At 35.4% G+C, this 9811-nt stretch overlaps 1 protein-coding gene across 1 annotated transcript in view; it reads right to left on the bottom strand.

The window, feature by feature from the left end:
• Nucleotides 1–9811, bottom strand: part of flw (flapwing) — a 94298-nt gene that overhangs the window by 46752 nt on the left and 37735 nt on the right. The window lies entirely within an intron of this gene.

The following is a 9811-nucleotide window of genomic DNA, read 5'->3' on the forward strand; positions in this document are numbered from 1 at the left end:
AGCAGGGATGCACCTTAACGTTAAGCTAATCGTTTATCAAAAAATTTCCACCGTTTCCGTTGAAACACTTCGAAATATTATCGATAAAGAAATTATCAAGATAAATTGTATCTCGTTTTTAACCGAAACGAAAAGCTTTCGTTAACGTTAAAAACGTTAACGAAAACGTGATACTTTATGTTTGAATTATGCTGGCAATGCTATAACCATGGTGAAGCCGTAAGGTGGCAACAACGAGCGCACATACACACACAAACTCTATGTAATTTGTTTGTGTAATTCGTTGGTGGTAATGTCAAAAATACTCTGAGAAATGTTCGTACTGTCAAAATTCATGAGAAAAGTTGCAATCAGCTTGGATAATGCTTTCACCTTTAATGACTCCGCCATCAATCAGCTTTGCCAGCATAGTTTGAAATTAATAATCAACATAAACGATTTGATTTCGTTTTGATATGGCAGAAAACGAAACGAAATCATTTCGTTAATTTGACGATCTTAACGTTAATAAACGAAACGAAATGACTTCGTTTCGTTTATTAACGTTGATTATCGTAACGAAATGATATCGTTTCGTTGGTTAAGCATGCCTGCATTCAAGTAACATGCTTATTTAAGTAACAACTAACAAACATGATTTTCACTAAAAGTATGCTTTTAATCAACTAGTTATAAGCTAGCTTCTTAGTAACTAGTTTGTACTCAGTTGAAAACAAAGTCATATTCTTTCGGTGACATCACTAAGTAAAAGTAGTCAGATGAAAGCTACTTTAAGATCTAATATGGGAAGCATCGGGCTCCATGCATGGGGATCAAGCTTCCCACATAAAACCGCACAGTTACTTTCAACTGACTAACGGTTCTTAGTGGTGTAAACGAAGGTATATGAGTTTGTTTTCAATTGATTGAAAGCTAGTTATTTATAAACTACCTTATAACGTGTTCCCACATGACACCAAACATCTTTTTAATTACAATATGGAACCAACGCCTCTGACACACATATCTCTATGGTCCAACCCTGATTAAACTGCAGGTTTGTTTCGACTCCTGTTAGAGGATGTTGATGACAATTTGTAAGTGAATGGACCTGTCGGCTGGGGCGAAACACTGGTTCAAGAACAACATGCGGTAATCATCTTGTGCACTTACAAAGTAGTATTTTTAGTCAAAGCGCCGAAACTAAACGATGAATACCTAATTTTTCGTACAAGCCACGGTTTTGAAGTTTAATTCTTTATAAAAGCTTAGCTGGAGAAATAACTTTTTTTCTTCTAAAAGCACAGATCGATGCGCATTTAAGATATCCTTATCAGAAAGCAACTTGACATTAGGCACTTGCAACAATAATTAAAACCACTTTTCTGGTTTCTGTGTCTTAAACCAAATTATTGCCTACTGCTGGCTCTAAGCTTAATGGTGCTATTGTTAAAGAAATTTGCTATCTATGGCTAGCATCTAGCAGAACTTTATGAGAGGTCCAGAAACAGCGAAGTATCGTTTAAGAAAAAATCATTCCAGTGTAACGGAAGCCACCAGATTTTAATTATTATTATTAGGCCTAAATGCACTTCGACCTTTATTTAGATTTATTGTGTTTGACCTTTCAGCCTATAACTGTATGTGGGGGCAAGTATTTAAGTACCTATTCAGGCTTTTTATTCCATATCACGAAGGGATTAAGAGTCACGCCACTTAGATGAAAGAGTCTCGGCCTTGCCAAAGCGATGCGTTCGTGGAGAATGTGATCCGGCGTTTCATACCGCAGTTCACAAAAGCGACAGATTTGTGTATCGGATAGATTTAGCTCACTTAGGCGATATCTTAGGCTACAGTGTTCCGTATAGTACCAAATGAAAGCTCAGAGGTTCTCTTTTTAGTTAGATTAGTGAGTTTGACAGAGACTCTCGTTGCTAGGAATATAACAAATTCGGCCTTCAAGTACTGGGCATTCAATACAGCGTTGTCTGAACTGCTTTGTTTTAGAGTTACTTATGGTTTTACTGTGGTGTGCTTATGTGAGTCCCCAGAAGGGCTCTGGACCATAGAATGCTGCTGTAGCACTTTGCTTGGTTAGGCAGTCTGCCTGCCCATTATCTTAATGTCCCCGAAGCCCGGGAAGCCATCCTAACAAACAAATTTTCAGATTTTAATGGTTTCAGATTGTGACGCGAGAATGTTTTTTAGATAGCTTAGACCATGTCGCAGCTAGAACCCGAATAGAACTTACATACCTGTTGATTTATAATCTGACCATCAGAAAGACAACAAAGCAAGGTATAGATTGGCTTGCATAAGTATAGCCGATGGAACAAGAAGGCTTCTAGGACGCGGACATATAAAAGGAGCCATAGTTTAAAAGTGGGCAGTCAGCCCGGGCTTCCACTTAAAAGGGTAGTGGAATATTTTAGCTTCCCGACAAAAATTAGCGGAGACACCATGGTAGTAATAATGGCCAAGCCACCGAATCCTTATGGCTTTTTATTCTCTGCACTATCCCCATATCCGCTAGTCTACCTACTTTACACGCAGTAAAAACTAAACTTAGTTCCCTACAGGGAAAATCTAGCCTCTATGTGTGTGTGTGGGTGTGAGTGTGTGCAACAGTGAAGCTCAGCAACGCAGCTGCAAAAGAACGCGATAACAAGAATACCAAACAGTATGAACAACAACAACAAAAACAGCTCCAGGCAAAGCAAATGCATCAAGAGCAGCACCAACAACAAAAAAAAAAACTAGTAAACAACAGCAAAATCGAAAGCAATGTCAAATATGTGCACGCGGTGCGGGTGCTTGATGCAAGTATAAAAGAACAAGCAACACTTGTAGTATGTATATCTAATCCAAACTGATTTGCAATGCTCAACACGCATTCACACACACACACAAGCGAGCGCGTATGTGTGAATTCATAAACTGCTGCATATATCTAGGCGCTCAAATTTATATATTTCTCTTGTTGTTATTGTTTTGTGTTTGTATTCGTGCCGTTTTTATTATTGTTACAACATTTCTTTTTGCTGCTAGTTTTCGCAACGATTTGTGGCTGGCATATGCTGCACGCGAATGTTTGGCAAAAGTGTGAACAAATATCTTGAAACTTTATTTTGTTGCAATATTTCGTTTTTTCGCACAGTTAAAGTTTTAGTCACTTTTTTAGTTATCGTTTCAGTTGTTTGTTGCTTATGTAACTCGCATTAGACACGCAATTCGAGCTGTTGTAAATCAAGTTTTAAAATTTCTTTTAAGAGTGTTAATTCGAAGAAATTTTTTAATTACAAACTTGATAGCATACTTTGAGGCGTTCGGCGTAGAAATGCTGGAAATGGATTTTCTTCAATTCGTGAAACCGACTGAATTATTGCGTGTTGCTTACATTAAGCTCCATTTTTTAATAATAAATGGCCTTTTTGTTAGGAAAACTAAGATTAGGAAAATTTTATTTTATTTAATTTCCGGCGACGATTTTCTACATATTTTTTTTGTTTTATAAATACTAGGCAGCATTTCATAATTTTTGGAATAACTTTAAAAAAGTATTAGTTGGAAGAAATTGTTTAACTATAAATTTAGTTGCATACTTAATGGCGCATCTGCTATGGCATACTTTTAGGAGCTGGTTTTATGAAAATTTGGCAACGGTTTACATAAGCGAGTTAGTTTTATAGCTCTGCAATTAGTTTTTTAACCTGTCACCAAAAAATGGAAAATATATTTTAGCTTAGAGAACTTTTATAGCATACTTCAAGGCGTTGTGGAGTAACATAGTCATTTTGAAGGGTTTACCAGGCGCACGTTGTAACGCCCGAGATCGAATGGATGTTTTGTTTGTTGATAATTTAATTTATTGTTCTGTAAATTGAATTGAATTTTGTACGCATATTTGGTGAAATTTTCTGTTAAAACATTTTATTCTTGTATCTTATTGTATCTTATTTTATATTATTGTATTGCTTTTACCGCTGATGATTGTTCCTTTGATTACATTCCGAAGAAGCATGACTGGCGAGCCAATTTTCAAAGTTGATATATGCGCAGGCATTCCTTTTGGTTCTAAGGAGTATAGAAATTCATTTGAATAATTCACAATTTTATCTTCATCTGTAACTGTGTCGATCGATTTATATTTCGTCACTTCACCAGGAAATTAATTTTGAAAGCGATCATTGATTTTGTTAACATGATCATTTTTGGGAGCTAAGATAGTTCTTTCGCATAGCCAAAAAACAAAAACATTTAAATTAAAATTTTTTAATTCTGAAATATGAAAAACTTTCGTCTTGATCGAAGGAACCTCGAGCCAAAATTTGGTGATGATCGAAGTATAGCAAACACGTTTTCATAGGGAACACACACACAGAATTTGATTTTTATAGAAGATGTAGATAGACTGAAGCTAAACAATTTTTTTAACAGCGGCAGATTACTAAATGTCCAAAAGGCATAACAGCTAAACTCAACAATGCAGTCAAACTTTAGGTGTTAAAATAACTTAAGTTTGTACGGCAGCCATAGTTTTTCCCCATTCCACATTTTACTGGAGGTTTTAGGGCTTAACGTCACATAGCTTCTAACCAATTTTAATTATCCTACCATTACGACATCCAGATATATGCAGTATAATATATTCCATTTGTATGGGAGGTTCCACGCCCCCTTTCTCCCAATTCCGCATTTTCTTGGTGGTGTTAGGGATTGACCTCATATAACTCCTCATTGAATTTCAATGTTCTGGCATGTATACTTTCAAAGTTACGCATTACAAAAGATTCCATTTGTATGGGAGGTGCCACGCCCCCTTTCTCCAAATTCCGCATTTTCTTGGTGGTGTTAGGGATTGACCTCATATAACTCCTTACTGAATTTCAATGTTCTGGCATGTATACCTTCAAAGTTATGCAGTACCAAAAATTCCATTTGAATGGGAGGTTCCACGCCCCCTTTTTCCCAATTCGGCCTTTTCTTGGTGGTGTTAGGGATTGACCTCATATAACTCCTCATTGAATTTCAATGTTCTGGCATGTATACTTTCAAAGTTATGCATTACTAAAGATTCCATTTGTATGGGAGGTGCCACGCCCCCTTTCTCCAAATTCCGCATTTTCTTGGTGGTGTTAGGGATTGACCTCATATAGCTCCTCATTGAATTTCAATGTTCTGGCATGTATACCTTCAAAGGTATGCAGTACCAAAGATTCCATTTGTATGGGAGGTGCCACGCCCCTTTTATATATCGAAATTATTTTTAACCTAAAACCTTCCCGTTGATCGAAGGAACCCATAACCAAAATTTGGTGATGATTGATGTGTGGGAAATACGTTTCCATAGCGAACACACACACACACAGAATTTGATTTTTATATATATATGGCTAAACCGATTTGGGATTTCAAAATCAACTAACCATCATCTCTCCTTCCTGTATCTTTCCTAAAAATTTCATGGCAATCTTTCTATCCGTTCTCGAGTTATGGAGTGACAATCAAAATGTACACTTCTTTTTATATGTATATATAGATTAATAATTCTTGCAGGTGGTTTTATTAAAAAACCGTGTATTGGCAGAAGGGCTTGTCATGCTGCAAGACAGCCAGGAGCACGGTTTGGTCAAGCATAGTAAAAATTATATACTTTCTTGGTATTCTGATTCACACCATCTCTTGCGCTATAGTTAGTGCAGGGAGATCCAAATGTAGCTAGCATTTAAGCATTTAGTTAGCATCTATCCGGCGTTCGGAAAACTGTAGCTTTGTTTCGCCAAATTTTTTTCTCCCTAGTTGATATTATATCGGAACCCGCCTACGGCAGCAGAAGGATCTGGTGGAAAATGATTTAAATTCGCTTAGTGTTAGCAATTGGTGCAAGTTAGGCCAACAAAGAAGCGACAGGTGCGACTTGTTGGACGGCTAAAACCGTCACATTGCCTAACTTAATTGGCAAGGAGATTTTAAATATATCGTAGCATGTATTGGCCATGTAGGAAGTCTTAATATCCTAGACAACCTAACCGAACGTATTGAATTAAACAATCCGCAATTTTTTTATGGCATACCTTTATGTGCTTATTTCACTACAACTACACTTAAATACCAACTTCATAAAATAATGAGTGATGGCAAAGAAAACCTTGAGTCCCTTTGACATTAAAAGGAACTGAGTTTTTCAGTACAGCCCTTATGTACCACTCTTTGCATATTTCTGGGCATCGAGCGCAATTTTAACGTAATTTATTTTAAGGAATATTTAAGCTCTTTAAGCTCTTCATTACAATTGTTTTGTTTTTTTTTTGTTTTGTTTGCATAAAAACTCTTTTTTTTTTTGTTGTGCCAGAAATGCTCACATACTTTAAGACGTTACAGGACAATTTTTAAGGCATAGTTTTCGGCGTTTTCTATATTGTAAAATATGTAACTCTTTTCAAAAAAATATGTGTGAGCTTCAGATAAAAAAAGTTGCATGACGCAAATTGGAAGAGAACCTTGACGTTTATCTCCTCTGAGGGAATAATGTGTAATACCGTTAGTCTGAAAATTAAACAGTCTACTGCAATGTATTACGCAGTAAAAACCTACATTTTCATTTGCCTACACAAAAATTTCTTTCATTAATCAATTTCATACTTAATTATTAAAACCATTTGTCATAACGAGCTGTAATACATACTTTTGCATGCCTGCATACTTTTCAGCGCCAAATTTATTTAATAGAGACTAGATTGTTCTTCTTTTTTTTAAATATTAACTCACAGTCAGGTGAAAATTAGCGAAATGTATGCTTAGTGCAATCGCATTATCCACTTTTAGGAGTAATATTTTTTCTATTACACAAATTTGCGGTTGCTTTAATTTCTTTAATTGCAAACATAATTAATTAACAGCTAAGTTCAATTTTGCTCAATACAATATCAACGCTTTTCAGCTGTTTGACACATCGTCTGATATAACATACTTTACGTTTGCTCTATAATTATTATTTTTTTTTTGCTGCCAAATTAATTACATTACATCTTTGCTCAGAGCACATAATATACATAAATACAGACATTTACAAATGCCTAACGGCAATTAATAAAACTTTTCAGCAGGCAGTCTTTAAAGTATACTTTTAACTCTTAAGCGCTTAATCTTATGCTGCTTTAGCACTCAATAGCCCAAAACTTTCTCAATTATATATACTTCAATATGAGTGAGCTGTAGACAGCAATGATCGCAAAAGACGATGAAGGGAACTGGGCTTATGATAAGCAATTGAAGGTAAAAGAGGAGAGAGCAAACTATATAAACGGGATATAAAAAAGAAGATGAGTTTAAAACTTTTTTTGTTTTAAATAAATGAAAGTAGGCTTGCTGCCAGCCAGCAGGCACAAAAGAAGTGATAAATAGGCCAAATGAGAGCAAAATGTTGACTTGCAGGAAACAACTTTTCTAGACAGCCATTTGATTGCCTACTGTTAGGCGCATTGCTTCAAAAGGGTGCATACATTACACAATCGATTGTGTTGTACCTTTAAATATTTGCATTTGTTCCAGATACGTTAAGTTGAATAGATCGCTGACGTCACGACATAGTGTGCTTGAAATAAGAGCAAAATAATAGAAGGGCACTGACGTCTTGTGTAGAAGCAAGCGCAAGGAAAAATATGGAGCGAGTTATTAAACCAAGTAAACAGTGATTTCTAGCTAAGTTTTTCTTTTTATGTCGACTTATTGACTCGACTCACTTTCATTGCGTACGTACCTACAAGGAGTAAGCAATAGCAGCTACTAGCTGCAAACTAGTTTGGTCTACTTTTAGGCGGAATGACGGCATAGACAATTTGACGTTTTGCATTTTCAGTTGTTTTTTTTTTTTTTTGCCTCCTCCTTTTCATGCCATTTTAAATTATTTCCACTTTTACTATTTTTTCTTTTTATGTTTCCCCTTTCTTTACGCGACTTTTGGCTTGTGTATGCGTATTTTGCCTACTCTAACTTTCTACTTCGTTGTGGCAAATGTTTGCAAATTGCGCACATGTTGCATGACAAAAGTGTATGAATAAAAAGCCACGTAGTTCATTCGACCGGGACCTGTTTGGTGCTCAGCATTTGGCTTTTGGCTTTTTCCGGTTACCATAAATTTTGCAACATTCTCAAAGCAGAATCAGAAAAGTTAGTGTAAAACAAACAAACACTGGTAGATGTACCTGAAAGTCATTTGAAGTGATGTGGTAGTGTAGTTTCAAGTTGTTTTGAATTATTTCTATGCGCTGAAAGTATACTTGTAAGTATACATGTATCTTTTTATACCTTTCATGAAAATGAAATGGTATATTAATTTCGTCACGAAACCCAAAATTGTAAGTCCTTAAAGGAAAATAGATAGACCCACCATTAAGTATACCGAAATAATCAGTATGAAGAGCTGAGTTGATTTAGCCATGTCCGTCTGTCCGTCTGTCTGTTTGTATGCAAACTATTGAGATATCTTGATAAATATTGGTGAGCGGGTGTATTTGGGTGTCCGATTAGACATTTGTCGGAACCGGCCGGATCGGAGCACTATAGCATATATCCTCCATACAACCGATTTTTCAGAAAAAGAGGATTTTGATCATATCTTACTCAATTTAACAGATTGAAGCTTCAAACTTCACCATATAATTTCGTATATTGCACATATTGTTGCCTGAAAAAATTGATGAGATCGGTCGTATATATAGTATATATCCCCCACAACCGATTGTTCAGATAAGAAACTTTTCGTAATGACTGCCCTATTTTAAGAGCTGAAGCGGTTGCAATTGAAGTTTTTAAAGCAATGTTAAAAGAATAATGTATGCCATTGAATTTTAAATGAAGCTTTTTCCACTAAAAAGAAGTACGAGCGCGAAAAATTGACTTAATTTTTGAAAAACTTGACCCGTAGTAAAAGGATTTATGCGGTATCAAATATAAATTAATTTTTTTGCAGTTTCAAATTCGATTGGCATGTGCAAAGCGCGCTGAAGCGTGAAGTAATACTGGTACACAACTATTTATTTATTGAATAGGTCACAGATTTTGTGAGTGTAAGTGAAGTCAACTGAAAATGTATGCCATGTGAAAGTATGCACATATAGTCTGAATGTAATAACACCAAAAAGTATTCTTTGAAATATTTTAACGTTGACCGCATTTCAACAGTAATATCGCTGTTTTTATAAAAAATCAGAGATGTAAAAGATGAATAATTAAAAACTGAAAATTTATCGCATGCAATGGTTAAGGTCAGCCAATAAAGCATACATCTGGGCGCAGTGGTCATAAAATTGTAATAGTAGGTGACTACATATCGCTCATTTGCTGCAACGTCGTCATAACTCAAAAAACACAATTTTCCAGGAGAGCCATTCAAATATTTTAACTGCAATATGTTGCGCATATAAAGGCATATTTTCATTTTTACAACACGTGCTAAATTTTTAACTGATCACGAAGATTTTTTTATACAACATAGATCATGATATTGGGTACGTTTATATGTTATTAACTCAAAACTCATGTTTTTTGAGTTATGACGACGTTGCAGCAAATGAGCGATATAATCTGGCATCAGCACGTATGTCGGTTCAATGCTTCAGTCGTTTTTACATTATTTATATTTATACATATGACATGTAACCTACTTTTACTTTTATGAACAAAAACTATAAACAATAGATAATTACTGAATTCAGTCAGATATTTTAATTTATGCATATCATATTAACCGCTTAAGTTCCAGAGTATTGAGTCGTGGTAAGTCGTTTAACGATTTGCTATTGAGACAGGATTATCATAAGATTATTTGAAA

Source organism: Eurosta solidaginis, chromosome 4 (genome assembly GCF_040869045.1).
Source record: "Eurosta solidaginis isolate ZX-2024a chromosome 4, ASM4086904v1, whole genome shotgun sequence".
Taxonomy (NCBI): domain Eukaryota; kingdom Metazoa; phylum Arthropoda; class Insecta; order Diptera; family Tephritidae; genus Eurosta; species Eurosta solidaginis.